The sequence below is a fragment of the Aulostomus chinensis genome, chromosome 23 (assembly GCF_037954235.1).
Source record: "Aulostomus chinensis isolate RoL2024-O1b breed Wild chromosome 23, RoL_Achi_v1.0, whole genome shotgun sequence".
Taxonomy (NCBI): Eukaryota; Metazoa; Chordata; class Actinopteri; order Syngnathiformes; family Aulostomidae; genus Aulostomus; species Aulostomus chinensis.
In genome coordinates, this window is record NC_141342.1 from 19276881 (window position 1) to 19299291 (window position 22411).

At 43.7% G+C, this 22411-nt stretch overlaps 1 protein-coding gene across 1 annotated transcript in view; it reads right to left on the reverse strand.

The window, feature by feature from the left end:
- The window catches only part of tanc2b (tetratricopeptide repeat, ankyrin repeat and coiled-coil containing 2b), a 147985-nt gene that overhangs the window by 118993 nt on the left and 6581 nt on the right, over positions 1-22411 (reverse strand). Inside the window, 1 exon segment of the mRNA XM_086196488.1 lies at positions 10710-10818. The gene's annotated coding sequence lies outside the window, so the exon portion shown is untranslated.

Sequence of the window (22411 nt, forward strand, 5' to 3'; positions counted from 1 at the left end):
ACCTTGATCAGAGTGCTTATTTGAAACCAAACCATGATCCTTTCCAACCATAACCAAGAGTTTTTGTGCCAAACTTAATCAGATGTAGATATAACATCATAAGTTTTAGACATGGGAGACACACTGAGGTGTTGCGCGAGAGGGTTGGAACTTAAATGGTTGTGTGGGTCGGAGGACTCCATGGGTTTAGCAGTGCAAACTGTAGCAAAACAATGTAAATCCAGCCGCATTAGAGAAAAGATTCATTCATTCATTGTCTTTACTGCTTACCCTGGTCAGGGTCCCCTGAGGCTGGAGCCCATCGCAGGTGTCGCTGGTCAAGAGAGGGGTCCCCTGGATAAGTCAGCAGTCCATCCTCATAGGACAGACAACCATCCACACTCCCATCAACACTAAATCACAATTACAGTCTTCAATGAACCAACTTGCATGTTGTTTAGTCTGCTGGACGGAGCAGGACCACCCAGAGAAGACCCACCCAAAATTTTAAAAAAAAGGGGAGGGGGCAAAAGAAATGAACTATCTATTGACTTGAACAACAGCTCAATAAACTGCATCAATCTTCAACAACCGATGAGGCTGCTTGATGATGCTCAAGACTGTTTTATTAACTAGTGGCTTTAGTGAGCGGGGTTAAGAGAAACTGCTGCCTTCAATCATCTCTCCACCTCAGGCTGCGGCTCCATTTGAAGACCTCACTGCTACACCTGCTGGCCATTTGGAAGTGCTGCTGCACCATCCACACCGGCACTCAGAGCAGGGGCGTTCTATCAAACCTAATGGAAATGATAGCCTTTCATCTTTGCTGGTGGCATATGACACTGCCACGTCCATCATCTAATCTGTAGAATGCACAGTGAAAGTTAGTTTGCATAAATCCTCTGTCGTGGCGATGCTGTTCAGACAAACAGGCCGGGGAATCAGGAGGGAGAATGGCTCAGTGTTTGACAGGCAGCTTACAGGGGCAAGCAGAGTCATGACACGAGGAGGGAAGGTCACTCGGCAGAAGGCCAATAACGCCAGGTAATCAACACTGGCAGAATCTGCATGAAGGCTTTTAAAATCCGCCAGTGTTTCTGCTTAGGCGGGCACTGGAATTAAATTATAAAAATTGAATAGGCAAAGGTCCCACAGAATCTCCTCGCCTCCTTCCCTCCTCATTTGCCTGTTAATCTTGTTTTATACACCACGCCACTCTTCTTGTGTACATTAAGAGGAATTGTATAAATGGATATTTTGGTGGCGGCAATCTTCATGAGACAACAGGGCGAAGAAATTATCTTTCACATAAAATGAGCTACTGAAATGGAACCGCAATGCTTTTAAACATGGTTCACCTCTAATGAATGTAATTGGGTTTAATTTAGCATGGATTAACATATTCAAATCGATCTATTCAGCACTCAAGTAATGCGGATGCAAACCCACAACAAGGAAAGTCAGGGTTTGATTCTCTTCAGCTGTGCCTCATCAAAGGGAAAGCCAGCGTGCAAATCCCATCCAGGTTGTGACCTCTAGGTGAGAAGTGGTGACTGGTAGCGGGCAGCTGCCTGCTTCCTCCCCCACGGTGGAGTTAACAGTGGCGGCAAAATTCCCCTTTGTTTGGTTTGTTTTCACTTGTAGGAAAATCCAGACGAGGCTAAAAGTTTCACTACAGGACACGTAGGAACATTCACAGTGTTTTCTGGTCAGTTTTGTTGTGCAAAGTCATTGTTGAAGTCAGACATAATGGGACACCCTTTTTTTTACTTTTTTATGAACATTGGAGGGTTAAATTGCAAAATGCCTGCGTTTCTCTCTCAATGCTTTCCACATCATGTGACCCAGGAACGCTAAATCCAGCAGATATTAGCGCCAGATTGTAAATGCAGAGCACACATTGTTTCAGAGATGCGTAAATATTTGCTGCAGTAATATAACATAACACATTTTCTGCTGGTCCAACTGTCATACGGCTCCAGTACAAGCACGAAGCTCCTGCTGGCTCTCGTCTGTGCCGGATGTAACCAGCCCTCTGATGATACCCCCAAATGGGCTGATTTGGCCACTTCGAGGGAAGCACTAAAGAACCGCTACAGCACAAGTTCCCGCTGGCTCTTATTTCACGTCGATGTGTGCATCCCAGTTTAATTCATTTTCTTAAAATGCTTAACCACACGTCACTTAGCCAGAGGCCTGCTGAAGGCTTGTAGTAACTCGGTACGTCTGAGCAGCAGTGCCAGACTGAGTACTGGACTTGGTCGCCTGGGGCTATTGTTTATCAAGTGCAGCTGAGAAGTTGAAAGGCTTAGCATAGGCTCTAAGTGGAGTGAAGCCATGGGGGACCTCTGGGTTTCCTTCATGAATTGGGAGACTTGCTGAAGTCTTCAACTGAAACAAACTTCAACCAAACTACAAGGATAATGAAGTTGCAAGAGTAGAGACACTGAGGCTGTGTCAGATAAAATCAAACTACTGTACATGCACCGACTTTTGCCGTTGAAAGTTATGACTGCTTTTCTCTGCATTTCCGGGACAAACTGGGATTTCTGCAGCTGGAGACGGGTCTGATGGAGGCTTTGTGGAAAGTTAGACAAAAACAGGACTTTGGAGACGGCACTTCAGTGTCCTGCACACTTAGCAAGAATTCGTTAGTTCCGACGCTCAAGCTCAGCGCTGCTGCGGTCTGGAATGGGTCAATCATCAAGTCAGGTTTGCAGAAGGAACCAAACATCAGTTGTTTTTTCTTGCAAATCGTGAAAACAGTAGGGTACACAGAACAGTAGCTTCCGTTAACTCCCCCATTAAAAAAACTGAACGAGCGATGGTGTGTAGAGCTGAAGCTGTTTGCTGTCAATGACGTCTGCTCGAGGGTTTGCTTCAGAGAGGTTGAAGCAAAGGTTTATAACAAGGCAACGGTTAACTGCAGGTAGAAGTACGTACACAGACACAGTGAAAGAAACACGACCACAGGAGTCACTTTTGCTCACAGCAAGAACCTTCTGGAGGTTAGAAGGTGAGGCTTTCTATTTATGACAGCTACAGATAGTCGCGGTGACGTCAAGAAAACCCACAAGCACGTCCCTGAAGAGTGGAAGAAAGTCATCAGACAGACGCAGGGTGGGTAAGGTTTCACAGCTACAGCAAAAGAACAGAAAAGATCAATAAGGTCTCCAACCAAACGGGAGGAGGGACAGACAAGAAGAGACAGAGTAGCTTAGGTGTGTCAAAGAGGTCCCCGTAATGTTATTTGCTGGTGACCAAATGGGATTCTGCCCACAAACTGCTGCTTCGCACTTGACTCAGACAGAAAACAGGTCAAATTTTCACAAGTGAACATTTACAAAGGCCTGCTTCTTTCAAGGGAAATAAGTCAGTGAATTACACTGGTGTGTGAACTGTTTTATTGAAACAGTGGAGCTCACTGGGCGAGATAAGAGATGGATCTGTTTCCTAATGAATTATGCATTGTTCCAGTCCCGTCTTACCGTGAGCGCCAACATGTTCCCGTTCGCGCTGTGAACAACTTCTTTGTCCACTGGGAACGAGCGGCAGTAATCTCACGTTATCTCATCTTTGTTCTTGTGATGTAAGGCTTCAAGGATACAGTGAGGCACTCTAACATGTCAGTAAACGTCCTTTACATTCAAGCCTCCCCAAACGAGTTCACACAGTGCTCATTAAGCTCATCGCTGCCAGCTCAATCTCCCTGCGTGTCCCAGTAAATGGGATGTGGCGAAATCTTATCAGACCAGAAAGATCGACAGTGAAAGGAGTCGCTTCATAAGAGCAGTTTGCAACTGTTCAGTAGTTAGTCCCTTCGTCTGTGACGGATACATGTGTTGCTGGTTGTTTGTAGTAACTGTCACTGCCAGAAGATGGTGATGAAAATGGGGCACTGCAGTTGGGGGCGCAACGCATTTTAGTTATGTACAAAGAAAAATCGTGCAGGAATAATGTGACCGGAAGTCAGGATCCGCCTGAGTTCCCTCACCAAGACACAAATAGGAAACAAAGATGGAGGATACGTGAACCTTTTCTTCAGCAAGAGTATCTTTGATGGTTTAGATTTTTATGGTTTTTGCACAGAAGAAAACCTCAATTAGGCTATGAATGAACTACAACACAAACTCGTGACCTTCACATGAAAGCTTTGAAATTCACGAGTGCCATGTTTATCCGGGTTTTTCTCCCAGGGAGAGAAAACGTGACAATATCCAAAGCCTCTGCTGACCCCAGAGCGGATGTTCAATGATGCCAACTTACTCCCAGGTTTGAGGCCTCATTCTTGCGACACTCTACGGTTTCTTTTATGTAAACTTGAGGATGAGAACCAACTTTCCATAAAAATAGGCTGTGAGCTAAACATTTATTGATTGTTTACACTCTCTCTCCAGCCTCAGAAATGTACTTCTCTCTTTTCCGCATTCTACTGCGGTCTCTTGAGAGCAGACCACATTAACGGAGCTTCCAAGGGCAACGGTACCGTCAGGGTTGTGCCTGTGAGTCTGTATATGAGGGTCCAAAGGATGAAAGGGAGTGTGGACAGGAGAGAAAACATCTTAGATGGTTTCAGTTTAGCCCCAGCAGACCGCTGTCAGGCCGGATTCGGCTTTGATTGAGAGTCCAGACGAGATCATGGACCCAATTAGCCTGTTAGCTCGCCGCTGACCCCTGATGGCAGTTTGATGACCACCAATAAATGTCTGTTAGAATTAAGCCCACGTTGGAGCTTGTGTCAATCATGTAGCTCAGGAAGAAGAAGCTGGTCAATATGTAGAAACGGGATCCAGGATTTTAAGAGTTTGGGAAATAAAACATTACATTTATAATTTATAGGAACATTTTCTAGCGAAATACCTTTTGTACCGGTAGCTTTCATGTCATGTGCTACAGTGACTCCTGATCAATTCCAGATATCACCACTAGGCTGGAAAAATAAAAACTAACATCTCCTTATATAATTTTTCTGATATTTCTAATTTCTTAAAATCAATAAATATTGTAAAATTCATCTGTCTCTACAATGGCTTCTCTGTCATGTGACACCATGACTTTACAACCTTGTTTACATTTATATCACAAATTAATGGAAGATTCTTTTTTTCTCTTCCTTGACTGTCATGTGACCCTGTTACTCCTAATCGTCAATTGAACAATTCCGTTTTTCACGTCACGTCAGCAGGGAAATGTTATTAATGTACATCAGACAGCCACTGCACACTGTCGGTCAGCATATTCAAGAAAACTCGTCCCTAAACGTGTGCCACTTACGCGCCCGATCACACAAACACGCTTACGACGGAGAGAAGAAAAGCTGCATTTCTCAGAGAGGCCGTTGCCGTGTAACATTCCGGAGACGGACGCACGCACGCCGGGGGGTCACCTCCACTCCCCTTCGCTCAAGATCACAAGCCGGCAGATGAGTCTGCCCTTCACATTAGCAGGTGGAGCCGCTGTTTGCTACATCAGCAAAAGAGGCCCGTTAAGTTCAAGAATAATCCCTTTAGACTTAAATTGCCTCTCCTTGTGCAACATGACAATATTCCTTGACAGGCCAAGTAACCTGCTCCAAGTGTATACACATACATATATACCAACATATCCATGTTTTCTTGATATGTTTGACTTATTCTATGCAACGTTCACGTCTTTTCCTAACTGTACAGTTTTGCTGAGGTTGTATCTTGTTGTCCGATTCTGGTTTATTTGCTGTTTTCACGCCTAATTTACGTTCCCTTTTTCGAGACGTTTCCAGAGTTCCTCTAAATTCAGTCTTGAATGACTGACTGAGCAAGTCAGTCCTTTTTTATCGTCTTCATCATCATCATCATCATCAGGTTATTATTCACTGTACTGGTTACTGATGATACCAAAGTTCCCCTTCGTGGAGGAAGCAGAGCCCTCAGTAGACTGAGAATAGATGCTGGCTGATGTGAAAGGTCAATCCACCACCAATGATCAGAAGGATGCTCTCTCCTACAGAGCACGCTGGCCGCATCTTTTTGTTTTTGAAGTGGTGCATTCTGGGGGAGAGGAGGGAGGCAGCTGTTAGCTGGGCCCAGCTGTCGATGGCTGCTGGCACAGAAGAGAGGGGAGGAGATGATTTTGAACAAACCTGTGCAAACACGGTCCCAAAGGAAACCCGCTTTAAAGAATTCCCTCTAAAGCCCAGATGAGAACTGGATGGCTCAGTTTGCTGCGGCGTCTCTGGCACATTGCGATCCATGCCCACATTAATTATGCTAAACGGAGTGATGAAGCTAAATCATGATCGACTTGGCAGAAGGTGGCAGAGAATTAGGAGTCTGATTGGTTTGCAGTTTACTGTGGGGAGCTGTGGAACAAATATTTAGACTACGGACCGCTTATTGCCTTTTGAAGATCATTCGTTCCCTTTCAACTACTAATACTTTTGCATTTCGTCCAAACATGATACTGAATCATGTGCTGAACAAATGAAAGTAGGATTTGGTCAAACATGAGAGTGATGAGGAATTACGGACAAAAAAAAAAGAAAAGAAGAAGCTATAAATGTAAATAGGAAAGCGATGTGAAAGGAACCTGACACAAACAAGCTCCTTTTCCCTCCAAACGCAGGCTCTTAAAGCGGTGCCGGTCCAGATTCTCTGTTGCTTGGTTCTGTCTACTGAACGGGCCCCTGTTCTTCGCAGTTCTGAGCTGAAGCATCGACTGTCCAGAGCTGTCGCTGCTGTGGTGTTAAAAAAATAAAATAATAATGGAGGGGCGCAAGAGACGTAATCATGGTTCACAAGAAAAACTAGTTTTTACAGTCTCCTATGTGAGCCTGGTCTGAGGGCTCTGAATACTCGGGACGGGGTCCAAGTAAGGTTCATAAACCGGCACCGAACCGGCACGGGTTCCCTGTCAGTGGGAAAGGTCGGAACAAAGAGCATCTACAACAAGTCCGTGTTTTTAAACCAAGTTGGCTTGAGTCTTCAAACGCAGGAGCAGATTCCCTCCTTGGGAAATCCGTCAGGACCGGGCCCTTCCTGAGTGGTGAGAGCCGTTCTCCCTGGCTTGATCTTGTCGCTTTCGTTTTTCTGTCATTCTTTAATGGTGGTAGAAGGCCAGTTTCTCCTCAGTTGCTGGTTTTACTGGGATGGTTACCGGTAACAAGCCTTGTGACTTTGTGTTCATCACAATGAAGACCGAACGGTCCACTTGTCTAAACATAGATGGATGAAGACTCAAGAATACTTCACCTGTCCGGGTTGATTTTGATGCGATAACTGGGGCGAAACTGGCCGTCTTCCACCATTAAAGCATGACAGAAAAACGAAAGCGACAAGATCAAGCCAGGGAGAACGGCTCTCACCACTCAGAAAGGCTTTTCTCTTGCATGTAAATCTTTCTTCTTTTTTTTTCATCACAACTGGCTGTCAGTGGCGGCGTTTGCGGGTTTCAGCGTGTCAGATTTGACACAGCTCCCCTTCAGTGGCTGTGGGCTGCTCATCGCCCACACACCCCCGCTGAGGAGCAACCGTCTTCCTCAGATCCCCTTCGCCAACTGACAGCGCTGATCATTCTCATCACCGTCGCCTCGGGCACTCAGTGGAGCTTTGCAGCTTGAAGCAGCTGATTGGTCAGAGCATGACAAATACTACTGGAAGAGAGCCCATACATGGAGCGGCTTTACTGTAGCAGCCAGGAGCCTCAAGTAGTTTAACATTTTCACCACGCTGGAAAATGTACTGCATCCCCGAGAGTTTCCAGAAGTTTACACACAAGGGAACTAGAAGTACTGTAAGCGCCCAGTGGTGGACGAAGTGCAACTAGATCTTGACAGTGACCGCCCACCTTCAGAGCGGCTCCTGTTCCAGAAGTAAATTTCCCAATTCAGTTTGCCAAATTCTTTATGTACACGAGTTTCACAACAGAAACCAAGACAACCAGCGAGCAGATGAATCGTGACCATAAAATATTTAATTTGGCGCAAAAATATGACAGGAAAACCGAGAAGAAAAAAAAGGCAAAGCTACAAGACAAGATCTCCTTTGAAACGTAGCAAAGTAAAAGTACAAAGACACAAAACACAACAAACAATTTGATGTAATCTCAGAAATACAAAGAAAAAAAGCAAAAGTTTTCTTTGCTCTATCTTAACTTCAGCCTCCATAAACCTTCTCCAACTTTGCCGGCGCTCTTTAAAGTCATCATTTCATTTAGCAATGCGACCTTTCAAAATAAAATGACATTTCACGAAGATTTTACAGCTTTAAAAGTAATTCAATTTCCCAGAGAGAATAATCAAAGGAATGATACATCCACTTGTCTTTGAAATCTTTTGTTTTTCATTTTATAATAAGGAAATTATACCTAATTTAGTTGTGTACCTATGTGACTGGGACTGTCAAGTTTTGAAGTACTGGGAGTGATGACGTATGTTGTGTGTACTGTGATACTGGTGTTGTTGCTGCGTCTACCGTATTATGCCTTTGTTGTTAAATTAATGAAAAAGTAGAAGAAGAGAGACCTGGACTACAACTACTCAAGTACAGATACTGCAAAGTTTGTACTCGAGTACAGCGCGGTAAAAGTACTTCCACCACTGCCAGGGGCAAAGTCAGGTTATTGCATCTTTGCGCCGGTGACCGTGACGGCTGCCACGTCGACCCTGAACTGACAGATCGTGAGGGTCAAGAGGTCAGTGTGGATGTCAAAGAGCGTGCTACAGATATGAGGCTGAAGACTGAGAGGCTTTATGCTCGGACGACGCGAAACAAAGACATTCCATCCTCATCACCTAAAATGTGAGCAATGCGCCAGTTTGTGGTACGAATATTATTTACGCCACCACTTGAGCAGCGCTGGAGGACTGTGTCTCTTTTGTGTAGCTGCAACTTTACTGCCTCGACGTCTGAGTAGAAGAAGAAAAGAAGCAGTGTCACGCGGTCAGGAGGCATTTCTGTCAGACAGAAATGTGTGTCAGCACTTTGTGGGAGCGAGAGGCCGGCGTTCAGAGCTGTTAGCCTCTTTCTCCGAGGAGAGCCAGAGTTTAATGGGTCTACTCTTCCACTCCATTTGCCAGCCTGCGTCTTACAGGCTACAGCTGCACACGTGAAGCTGGCGACTGTCACTCTGCATACCTCCACTTAAGAGTTCCACGCTGCCTTTAACAGCTGGCTGGGTTTATCATCAGGAACACACTTAGAGAAAAATTAAGACAGTTGAGGTCACCGGCAAATCTTTCTTTATTTACTGGTCAAGTCAATTATCTCACCAGCTCCTCCAGCGGCCGTCGTCACATTCATTACGGCTCTTGTATGAAACGGCTTCGGATCCATTTCAGAGCCAAACAGCAATTTCATGGCTGGCCGATCCCACGGTCATTACACATCGCCCCAAGCAGACGTATCGATCCTCTCATACTTCTTAAGAATAAAAGTATTTCTGAGAGACAGCTTCATGCAGAGATGATAGCATCTCCACCAATGGGTGGTGAACGCTTGTGGTAAAAATAGAAACACAGATCCACTTCTCCATGGAAATTCTCTCAAGAGGTGTTCTGCAACGAGGTGCAGAAGATCAACCCTTCAAGGCCGACTACGCTGAGCTTTAGTCATGAAGAGGGCTTGATCCAAACAGCCGTATCAGGAGGGATCGCTGGCGGGATTCTAATTAAAACAGTCATCAATTTGAATGTACAGCTGCATAATTACCTGACACTATTGCCAAAACATACGCAACTGCAATTATTTTGACCAAGTTGACGTTTTTTTTTTTTAACGCCAAGATCCTCATTTGTCTTTGAAAAGCAAATTAAAATGACACTGGTTGTGATGTCGGTGGGGACCTCTGTCGAACAACGATGGCTTCTAGGGTGGGACGTTCAGGCGGTACGCCTCTGCAGCACGGCCACATTCCATTTAAAATAGAACTTGACCTGCAATTAGCCCTTAAAAATATCGCTACTTTCAGCGGGTTGAAAATTAAAAGGACTTTACATTACAATATGCAGTAACTTCTGATGAATTTTACAGCCTACCTGCAACTAAGAATCATACAGGAAGTGGGTAGCCTTCCATGGAGCCCACTAGGTTGCAGCTACGGGAGCCCGGAATGGACAATTTTAGTGTCCTCTTATACTTTGCCACTCCTTGAATTTTTACCATTGCTGACTGTGGTGTTCTGCTCTGTTTGCTGCGGAGAGAATCTGCACAGCAACTTCACTTATTGTTTACATACTTCAGCTGATCAGTGAAGCTGCTGGTGGGTCGTCATGCCGATGGAGGCGACAGACATCGTGCGATTCAAGGGGGGGTGGGACACACACGCACGCGCACACACAGAGCGAAGATGTGAAAATGGATGAGGAACAAAGAGATGAGAGAAAAGAGAGTTGGGTTGTGAAAACAGGGGCTGATGGAGAAGACGGGATCGTCTCCCTCTTCCTGGTCCAAACTCCACCCAGAAAACAACCATAAAATTTGCTTGTTTTCGGTTTGGAAGAGAAAATTGACAAAACATAAATTGATGTGTGCAGTCACCAACTTCACCACTAGAGGCCACTAGACTCTACAGACGGGAAAAGTAGAAGCTATTTAAGGCCCCTTCTGACCGTCATTCTACCTGGTTCTATTTATATTCTGTGCATTTTAAAAGTGATCAAATATTGATATGGTATTTCTAAGACATGTACAGCAAGGTAACCCATGCAGAAGCGGTGTCAAGTTAGATGAAGGCTCAAGAATTCGGAGATGACTCACCATGAGCAGACAGGTCTCCAAATCTGTCTTCGAGGGCAGCGAGGTGCTACATTTCACTGTGATGCACTGCAGTCCTGATCCCTCTCCAGGGGGGACACCCAACAGTTCGCTACAAAGACAACCACAGAGAAATACAAAAAAACTTTTAACTCAAGGCAAACAATGACCTGAAAGAATCCATACTGACACACAGCAGAAAGAGACACAATTTGACATCTGGCTCAGCGGCGTGGCGAGTCAATGCAGCGGGCTGATCCGTTACTGTTCACTCTGTTCACAGTGGATGATCTTTTTCCAACAGAGAACACAAACAGTGGTTGGCGATGCAAACACCACCATTTGGAGTAGCTACAAAGGCTGGTTGTTAGAGGGCCGAGTGGGACAGAAGACACTTGTCATCCTCTTCATGGAGTGGATCTGACATAAAGTGGTGCATTCAGAGTGGCAATGCAGAGCCGCAGGGCCCCTGAGCTCTCTGACCAGTGCCATTATGTCATTAGGTGGTGAGCTGGATGGGGGACAGTGAGGACTGAAGTTCCTGTGAGGGAGAGCTTTTCAGTCGTGTGATGAGAGACTTAGAAATTAGGTGGAAGATTAAGAGATCCGACAAGTCCCAGTGAGCGAAGGAAACTCTCTGAAAAACCAAATAATCCCCGTCAAGAGTGAGAGGATGCCTTGGTCTGGTTTCTGTAAACGTATTTTGATGTGTATTAAAGTGCAGCATTGAGAAAAGGTAATTACCCATTGTTTTTTCATGCTCACTTGAGGAGGATTTGTTCCCTTTTTTGTGAAAGCGCAAAATGGGAAATGGAAACCCTCGCTGGAATGAGCCCTGACGCAGCCGGCACGTGACTGACTGCCGTCGTCCTCGCAGATATTTCCAAACTCTGTTTTTGTCTTTTGACAGCGTGCAACACATATAATACTCGCTGGCACGGAAGAACTGCTGCAACTTGTCCGACTAAAGGTCATTTCTCAAAACCTCATTTTACTTGTCGCAGATAGATGCCTCCTCCTCTGCTGCTCCAACCATTCATTATGTTGACTGTGCCGTCATCCTCTGGCGCTACACGCCCTGCGCACTTCTTTTTCGTGACATATCCACTTCTTTCTTAAAAATTCACCCGACGGTCAAAGAATAACAACGTTCCTGGCCACCAGAACTGCATCCCCAGGTTATCAGGGAATTACATAAACATAAAAACTGTTAAAAAGGTACGGTATTTCGAATTTAGGATGGATTATTAGCAGATGTGGGTTATGAAATGCGTAACTATGTTTTCATGAGTGTTTAATTGCCTGTGGTGGGGGGGGGGGGACTGCGGAATATTACTGCGGTCAGTCACAGTGAGGCTTTGCGGTCGAGGTTGCAGCAGCAGCAGAGTTTAATATCCTCTACGTATTGCACTTTATGGCGGTGTTGTAAATGGTGCGAGAGTGCTTTCACTCCTGATTTCAAGCCTTTTATAGATTCTCTACAGATCATGCTTCAGTAAGTAAGTAAAGTTTATTTGTTTAGCAGCCTTGCACAGATATAAAATCACAAAGTGCTTAACGTTGGGTAAAAAAAAAAAAAAGAATAAACACAAAAACAAAAGCGAAGCAGGAGCACAGCAAAGGGCTGAGTAAGATTAGAATGAAAGCAGCGGTGGCAAAAAGGGCAGACAAGTTAATGCTGCTAAACTACTCAACTAGCAAATCCTTCCGCATCTGCTTCACAAAACACGTCTCAAATGCTCTCAATAGAAACATCTCCCAGCGTCGTTCAGTCCATTCACCCGAGCCTCCCTCAACTTCTCTCCCTCTGCAACATCCCCCCGTGTCAGCGCAGTTCACTTCCTCGTATTCACAAAGCTCAGCTACGACCTCCGTTTAGCGAGGAAGCGGAATGTCACTGCAGCACAAAAGAAGTCTTCAAACAAAACAGAAACATAATAATCTGGTTTCCTCAAGGGTGTCTCACAGACTCCCAGTACTTACTTTCTTTTTCTTATTTTCTAATTATAGTTTTCTACATTGCTCTCTGAGGGAAAACTTTAAAAAGCTTAATCTGAATTTCACCAACACATTAATTAAGATGTGCCAACTAATGGGAATAAGTAAATAATAAAAGTTGTTTTCAGAAATATTTTTACTTTTAAAAGGCCTATAAAAAAAAAAAATCTAATTGCTTGACTAAAGCCACACTGGGAAATATTTGACGTTTGGTTAAAAAAATTAAAAAAATAAAATATATATATATATATTTTTTTTTTAATTTAACCACAACGTCTCTATAGAGGTTTTGGTTATGTACATTTGTGAGTGAAAGGCTCCGAACCACAGTAGATAGTTGAGGGTTTAGGTTAAAGCAACACGCCAAAGGCCACATAAAAACATGGAACATTTCCCAAGGTCTACTCCCCTTGTCATTTGAAGCTTCAAGGGTCAAAAAGGTTGGGCAGCTGCAAGCCCCCCCCCCCCCCCCCCCCCACCTAACACACACACACCAGATGATGATTAGAGAAGAAGGAAGGGCAACGCATTCCCCTCTGCTTCTTGTCTTGTTTCACAAAATGGGTGGTTGGTGGAAAAATCTGGCATTAAATATGAAAAAACAACAACAGAATATTATAGAAACCTCAGTTCCTCAATGATGTGGTCGACCACAGGGTTCCTCTCCACCACTGGGTTTCTGTATTAACTGAAAAGGCCACAAATAAGATGAAAACAAATTATGCGACCAGCACAATGATGTTCCCCGTTCCCAACGTGGCATTTAAGCTCGCCCTCTTGTGTCTTCCGAGGCCGCGGATGTTTAAACTTTCATGTGATACAAATGCTTCTGCGCACAGTCGAGCGGTTCATGTACTGCTGAGAGTACTGCGTTTTATATCATAAAGAAAACATTTCGCCGACTTTAAGCCTAACTGGCCCACTTAGACCATACAAGGTGTCCGTGATGTCCCCTGACTGTATTTTCCTACTGACACACTATTAATTATTACCACTTGCATTTTTCTTGGCCGATTCCTAGTTCCAATTTTTTGACCAGTGGGACCTGCTGATACCGTTTTTCTGTCGAAGAACTAAACTTGACAGCACTGAAAACATAAAAGTCAACTTTTCTTCAGTGGAAGATGTTAATTTCGTAATTACAGAAAGTGCCTCTCAGATTGTAAGAGGTTACGGGATCTTTGCTAAAACAATTCTGAACAAAATAAAGCGCTCACCTATTGTAAAGAGGACCAAACAAATGAGTTGCTGTATATCCTGCTGTGTCTGGCGTATCTTCCATCACACTGTTGCAGGCCTTGGAGGCCCTCAAAAGGTGTTGGTGTCACACACATGGACATCAAACCTGATTACTTACTGCTCGGCAATCACCAGGACCAGACATTCAAGGTCAAGTCGATTGACTTTGACCTGTCGATTCCAACCCGAGTGGTAGAACAAGGGATGAAAACGCACCCATCGGGCAACCGAACAACAGAGGTTGTCCTCGGTTGTGTCTTGGCATTTCTCTATACGCCAGGAAGCCAGTTTGATTCAGATGACTACCGGACTAAAAGTTGCACGGTAAAAAAAATTAGGTCCGGCCAGGGGACTGCGTGCGCAGAGAGGGGGCAGACACCTGCGGCTGTTTGATTGAAGAAAAAAAGATCTGATGGATCTACATGGAGACTGATGTCACCATTACAATATCTCAGAGCCAGCAGCAACAAACCTGGAATTGATGACTGGTTTCATCTTCCCAGCCGCCTTGACGACCAAGCACATCCCAACCGAAAGGGGAGGATGCAGAGTTTTTGGACAGGTTGGCCTTTGTTGACCTGATGTAAGGGCCACTGCATTTTGATGGGGAGGAGAGAATTTCTCCCCATCAAGCGTTGCGGTACCTCTTCGTCCCCACGGCACACTTGAAGGACTCCACACACAGCAGAATCTCCTATGTGACCAACTCCAGAATTCTGATGTAAATCAGTGAAAAAGAGCGCAAAGTAGAAGATGTAGATGTAACTAAGACACACTCAATGCTGCCGTCCACAAAAACAGTGCCACAGACACACTTGTCAATGGGGCTGAACGTGGTACGATGCCAGGTGTTCAAAAACCCCAATACTTCACTCTCTGCCAGAGATACTAGGTATATGAATACTTCACTCTCTGCCAGAGATACTAGGTATATGAATACTTCACTCTCTGCCAGAGATACTAGGTATATGAATACTTCACTCTCTGCCAGAGATACTAGGTATATGAATACTTCACTCTCTGCCAGAGATACTAGGTATATGAATACTTCACTCTCTGCCAGTGATACTAGGTATATGAATACTTCACTCTCTGCCAGAGATACTAGGTATATGAATACTTCACTCGCTGCCAGAGATACTTGGTATATGAATACTTCACTCTCTGCCAGTGATACTAGGTATATGAATACTTCATTCTCTGCCAGAGATACTAGGTATATGAATACTTCACTCGCTGCCAGTGATACTAGGTATATGAATACTTCACTCTCTGCCAGAGATACTTGGTATATGAATACTTCACTCGCTGCCAGAGATACTAGGTATATAAATACTTCACTCTCTGCCAGTGATACTAGGTATATGAATACTTCACTCGCTGCCAGAGATACTAGGTATATGAATACTTCATTCTCTGCCCGTGATACTAGGTATATGGATACTTCACTCTCTGCCAGAGATACGAGGTATATGAATACTTACTCTCTGCCAGATACTAGGTATATGGATACTTCACTCGCTGCCAGAGATACTAGGTATATGAATACTTCATTCTCTGCCCGTGATACTAGGTATATGGATACTTCACTCTCTGCCAGAGATACGAGGTATATGAATACTTACTCTCTGCCAGATACTAGGTATATGGATACTTTACTCTCTGTAAGATACTAGGTATATGGATACTTTACTCTCTGCAAGATACTAGGTATATGGATACTTCCCTCTCTGCCCGGGATACTAGATATAAGGATTCTTCACTCACTGCCAGAGATACTAGGTATATGGATACTTTACTCTCTGCAAGATACTAGGTATAAGGATACTTCCCTCTCTGCCAGGGATACTAGATATAAGGATACTTCCCTCTCTGCCAGAGATACTAGGTATAAGGATACTTCCCTCTCTGCCAGAGATACTAGGTATAAGGATACTTCCCTCTCTGCCAGAGATACTAGGTATATGGATACTTCACTCTCTGCCAGAGATACGAGGTATATGAATACTTACTCTCTGCCAGATACTAGGTATATGGATACTTTACTCTCTGTAAGATACTAGGTATAAGGATACTTCCCTCTCTGCCAGAGATACTAGGTATAAGGATACTTCCCTCTCTGCCAGAGATACTAGGTATAAGGATACTTCCCTCTCTGCCAGAGATACTAGGTATACAGATACTTCCTGCTCTGCCAGAAACATTAGGTAGAAAGATCATTTTGGTGTATCCCTTAATAGCTCACACATTTCAAGAACTATTCCCCTCTAAAATGAGAAAAATCATCTATTATGAACACAAATTAATTCAATAATTAATTCTGAAAATTAAAGATGAACACTGAAGTATTTTACCACCTAAAGCCAAGTTATTATCTTTTTTCTTTTACCGGCGTAATCTATACAAAAGGAATAATGTTCATTTAAAATGGGAGTTTTAAAACATTAACACAAGCTCTTCAATTGATTTCAAATAGACCTTTTTGGCAAATATGTAAGACCAGGAGTTCTCCAGACTGGATGAATTAAATTAGCACATTGAGCGATTAATTAATTATAGACCACCATTTACCATGGCTGTACAGGGTTCCCGAAATCAAATACATTTTAAAATTTAAACATATTTATTAATGTTACGCCACAGAAAAGAAATGAGACAAATGTCTGCCAAAGGTATGGTCTGAACTTTCCCTATGCAAACATACATGCTTAGCGCTACGCAATCTTGACTTCACGTTACACCTCGTACAGGACTTCCACTGATCACCTCCACCGGTCTATAAAGATCACGGTTTAGTATCTTTGTTGTGGTTCTGCATTGGTACTGTCTGAGCATGTTTCCACCCTCACTGCCACTGACAATGCTCAAGTTCATATAGGAAATTGCAGTCGAGCGGATGAAATTGCATGCCTTTTGTCAAGGCCATTATTCTATCAGCTGAAACTTCTAACCCATATCTTCTCATCAGCAGACATCACATTTCCCCTCTAAAGTGGACTTCAGAGTGCTGTTGAGCAGCTTTTCTGATTATTCTCCCTTGACCAAAAGGAAATCTGTCTTGCAACTCTCTGACCTTTACTCTTAAACCCATATACCGCTCTTTATTTTAACCTCCTTCAGCATCCTTTCAGCACCGGTGTCCTTTCATCCTGGGTCCAAAATGAGAAATATAGCCCCGACTCATGAAAACATGTCGCTAATGTTGGAGTATCCAGCAAAAAGAGGACTTTGTGCAGACTAAATTCAAAGGTTTTCTTAGAAGAGAAAACTAGCAAATATAAACTGCTGCACAACAGCCACTGAGGACATCTATTCTGGTCCCTACCACAGAAAACAAATCTGAGCAGCAGCCTTACAGGTCTGAGTAAGAAATGGTCAAGTCATGATCTCCAGCACAAATAATCTATATTAAAAACAATAAAAGCCTTCACAGACACACAACTGTGTGTGAAAAGTCTGCCACATTACATGTTTACAGTCATATAGACAATCTGGCAAAAAAAGGACAACGGCTAACGTTGTATTAGCTGACTTGGCTAACGTACCTCTCAGCTTCTACAGGCCACTGAGGCTAACAAGCTCTAACTACAATGCAGTACATGAAAATGTTAATAAGAAAGATTAGACTGTTTACAATGTCAACATTTTCATCTGAGATGTCATCAAATTATTATTATTTAGAAAAATAAATCCATACACAGGAAGCCCATGGGCTTAGACATTTCTGAAAATGTCACCAAACGTCAGAACTCGTGAAAATTAAGAAAAATTATGATTAGTTGTGAAGAGCGCAAGATATATGTGTGTGTGTACATATGTTCTCTTATGGTAAACACAATAAACATAACCTCATTTGAAGGAACCACATTACTGACTGATGTTAAAAGAGTGTGTTTGAAGCCAAACAAACCACACAAGAAATAACATAACAGTACCGAGGTGGTTTTCCTGCCAGATTTGAATCGCCAAATACGACTGTTAACATTGGCTGCACAGCTAACTGAGCTAACGGTCTGAAAGAGGCAAACTTTAAACACTATCAGGACCATTTTAGTACTGGAATCCCAAACTTCAAACTGTCGAGGTCAGAAGCTATACGTGGTCCCGATGTGGACGTTTTCACTGGGAGGCTGCTGATCGCCTAGCAACTGACAGCAATTAGCGGTCACGTTAGCAACAAGTAGGCCTAAAGCCCTCAGGAAATACTACAAATCCTTCAGAGCAGATGAAGGGCCGCAGGAGGACATGAGGACGTAAACATTTCCTCCACTAAATATGATCCCGTTTAACAGAAATAATTAAGTTGTTTTTTCATACAGCAGACAGGTTCGTGTCATTATTACTGTTTGAAAGTAGTGAGTTCACGCTAGTTTAAATAGGTGTCTGATTTCACTTTACAGGGGATAAGTGGTTGGAAAAATATAAAGAATTAAATCACTTTTGTCATTTGTTTGGAGCATACATAGTTGAGTAGGGGAACAATGCGACCAAGAAACTGAACTGACGGAGTAGTTTTCATTTCAGCTCGATTTTAATTGCTATTTTGAGCTTAATCTTCTCCAGGGCTGATCAAGATGAATGAAGGCAAATGCAGTCGAAACAGCGTCCTGGCAGAGGGCTGGAGTGTTCAAAGCGTGGAGAATGGGATGTAGTTCGAGAGCCGGTTTAAAGCATTGCCTTGGATTATCCCCCCTTTCTTTAGGTTTGTGTCATTACAGCAGTTACATCCCATTAAAGACTGGGGGGGATGATGGAAATATTACTTCTTAAAATTGCACTACATGGCATCTGAGATAATCCAGAATAGGATGGTCAGCGGTCATTTTCGTCAACGTCCAAAGGCTGGTCTTACAAAAATAACCACAAAATGAAGGTTACGGTGTATGTTCGATTACCTCTATGAATCACCGTTAAAAAATGCATGCTCCGGGCCCCCCAGTGTCGTTTTGGCAACTTTCCTTGGAACTGTCAGTAAGACTGTGGTGTTTTCAGCTGGATATCAATTAGAGACTCATTAGGCGTTTAGAGACCACAGTCCCTCTGGCTTCCTGTCACCCACTGTGAGACCTGACCTTGGGGGGAGGCTGGTGTTCTCACTCTTTTCAGCCTTGGTAGAGCTGCTATCAAGCCAGTATATCACACATACTTCCTCGGCATGTCATATTTTAGAAACCTATTGTTTAGAAACCAAAAAAAGAGTTGTCATGAGAGTTTCAACAAATCTTAAACAGGATATACTGTAAATTATAGCCTGCGATTTCATCCGATAGATCAATCAAGAGAAATTACGACAGATGTCACAACATTTTTATTCAAATGACACAAAAGCACGAGCAGACAGATTTACGCACACACACACACCAATTTCAGAGGCTCCAAGAGTCGCTTGAATTACAAGCTTAGCAAGTCTTTTATGCTTTTCAGAGTGCTCTGCAGAGGACTGAATTTAGTCCCCGTGTGCTTGCGTGAGCTGCATTTTTGTATGTTTACTTATCCAACCCAGTGCGGCTACTCTTTATTCTTGCCCATTGGTGTGTAGTTTGAGGCAGAGATGGTATGGAGCATTTTTATACATATGCTTGGAGACCCTAAGGGACTTTGTGCTCTGACTGCTAACAGCCGACGTGAACTCTAAAACCTGAACAAGGACATATTTTAGTGGCTGCAGGCTAACCACTCTCCTACCTTAAAATCAAACCACTGCTGATGGAAGACACTCACAAAATGAGCCCTAGAGGCGAGTATGAACCCTGCAGACAAGGCCTTTTTCCTTTTATATCTTAAACTAATCTATGAGCAAGGGTGGGTTTTGTTGTTTGTTTTTTTTTCCGGGGTGCATGTCTGATTTCTCCTATAAACATACACAAACAAGACAATTAAAAACATATTGAAACACTAAGTGCCACCTCAAGCAGTGCAGGACTGTAGATCCCACAGTCGAGCTACAAAGGAGAACGCAGCTGCAAGAATTGCGGTCAGTAATCTGACATGTGGTTGTGCTGAGAAAACTGAACACATCTTTTTGATCTGCACGCATGTTCCATTTTGATGTGTGGAAGAAAACCATGTCGGCCTGAATAAAACACACAGTGCCACGTAGCATTAGAGAGCTCGAGACTGACAGAGAGTGTGGACACTTCACCCGGCATTGATTTACTTCATATGTTTGTTACTTTTTGACATTATACTCCGCATGTTTACTAAAGCACAATCCAAGCATGGTATTGGATAGTTTCGCAAATGTGTGTTGACCCATCACTGGCCACTTCCCCCCGTACACTTATGCAATGTAATCCAACACAATACAACAGCTCAGCCATTCATTTTCTTCTTTCGCAAAGCTTTTGATTGCACAGCAATGGAGCACAATGGAAGGGTATCTCACGGGAGGAGGGAACCGACCCTTGTTTACCGAGTAAAAACTCTGACGTCTGAATTCAAAAAATAAAATTCAAAATCTGGATTCTAAATTTTGTGGTCAGGATTCTCACGTGTCTCTGTGTCAAGCTACAATCATGGAAGGCCCTCATGCTCAGATCCGTTCCTTCACACTTCGGAATTTTTTACCCTAAATTTAGCCTTGCAGGCAGGTGGCAAAACCTGATGACCACTTGTATTTCCTCGCTCCTAAACATCTGTTGTGTGACATTAACATCTATGCAAACCCAGGTGATAGACAGTTAACAGAGGTACACAAAAGATGTAAGGAACAGCTACAAATAGTTATCAGGCTTCCTTTCTTCCCTGTGAGACTAAATGTAGGGCTAAAATAAATCCTTTAGGAACACATGAGTGCAGGAGAACATTTTATGAAAAACAATCCAACGTCTGAGTTATTGTACCCCACGCTGGTGATCACATGACCCTCACACCATCTCAACACATTGTCCAGCTGTGTCTCTCACACTGTTACAGTATCCCACTTCTTCCAGCGTTCCAAGGTCATGGACATCTTGAGAGTGACGCCATGTTTTAAGAGATTGTGCAACAGCATCATTAAAATGACCACAGTCACATGAAGCTCTGCTTGTTTACACTGAACATAATACCGGCCCAACAGCGGCGTAACACTCCCTCCTCCTGCAAGTCCGTAAAAAGGTGTTTGAAAGTTCATTCCAGACCTCAGAAGACCTTGTCAGACATGTTTGATATGACAGGAGCTGAGATAAAGTATAACTACGATGGAACAGGCGGGATCCTCCAACGCGGCATCTCTTTAAACATGCATGTATCATGTACCGCTATATGATAATTCATTACTACAAAGGGCATCGTTGATGTCAACAATGCTGCTTTTCTCCTGCCCACCTACACTCCCCGTCTCGTCTGGTTTCAGCACACAAAGCCCATGGAAGGAGGATCTGTACTGACAACAACATGTTCTCTACACTGAAAAGACAGAAACGCCTTGCAAATTATAATGAAGTTAACCCGTTAATGGCGGCTGAGGCACATCTCCCGCCGCTACCGGAGCGGGAACAGTGTGGCTATTTAGATATGACAGAGCAGCAGTGTTTCTTTGACAACTACACGCCGGCCCACAGATCACATTACAAAGCCTTGACAGCGGCAGAGTCTACGGACACGACGACTTGGTGCCATTTGTCTTCTGCTGAGCCTTTTATAGCCCCAAAAAAAAAAAAAAATTACAATGCGCTACTTTCATGACCAATGGCAGAGCCGGTGTTAATCTGCTAATAGTGACTGATGCGAGCCAGGAGAAGAGGGAGGATGGTACAAGACATTGTTCCTTTGTGGCGAGCACAAAGAAAACAACCTCTCGGGTGTAAAACTATGCATTTGCAAAGGGGGTGGGGTGACAAAGGTCACTGGTTGCTCCCAACAACATTGCAAACTGAGCTGTTGTTGAGGTGTTGTCCAAAGCTATGACACCAAGCTTTCAAGGCTGATGAATCCTCCAGCGTTCGTCAGCCATCAGCAGCTGGGGTCGACTCAAGCAGCTGACTAATAGGCTAATGGGGATCTTGGGTTCCCTGGAGGAAGGTTTGAGTGGCAGACTGATTGAATCCAGCCGCACAGCCAATCTTTGTTATCTCTCAGTCCAGCCATCTTGGCAAAATCAGGTAATGTCATGTAATGTAAGAGGTAGCAGGCATGAAAGAGTGCATCAGACACTTGTGCTGGTCCACAGAGAAGTGATTAGCTTGATTTCATTAAAGCAGCAATAAGCTAAAAGACTCCAGTCCCACAGCAGTAAATGCCAGTATGACACATTAGTGCAGAACATGGAGGGATGACTAGAAATGGCTGCTCATGAATCTGCGACTGCTTGAGAGCAGCCTTCTGCTCACAATAAGGCTAGAACTCCAACATCTGAACAATCAGACCATAACTCAGAAATTCTGTTCAGTGCTGGGGTCGGCAGTGGATATGAAATGATTAAATATCACACAATCTGTTGAATTTCTTTCCCCAAGGAAATGACGACCAAATATAATCCGAGCAAT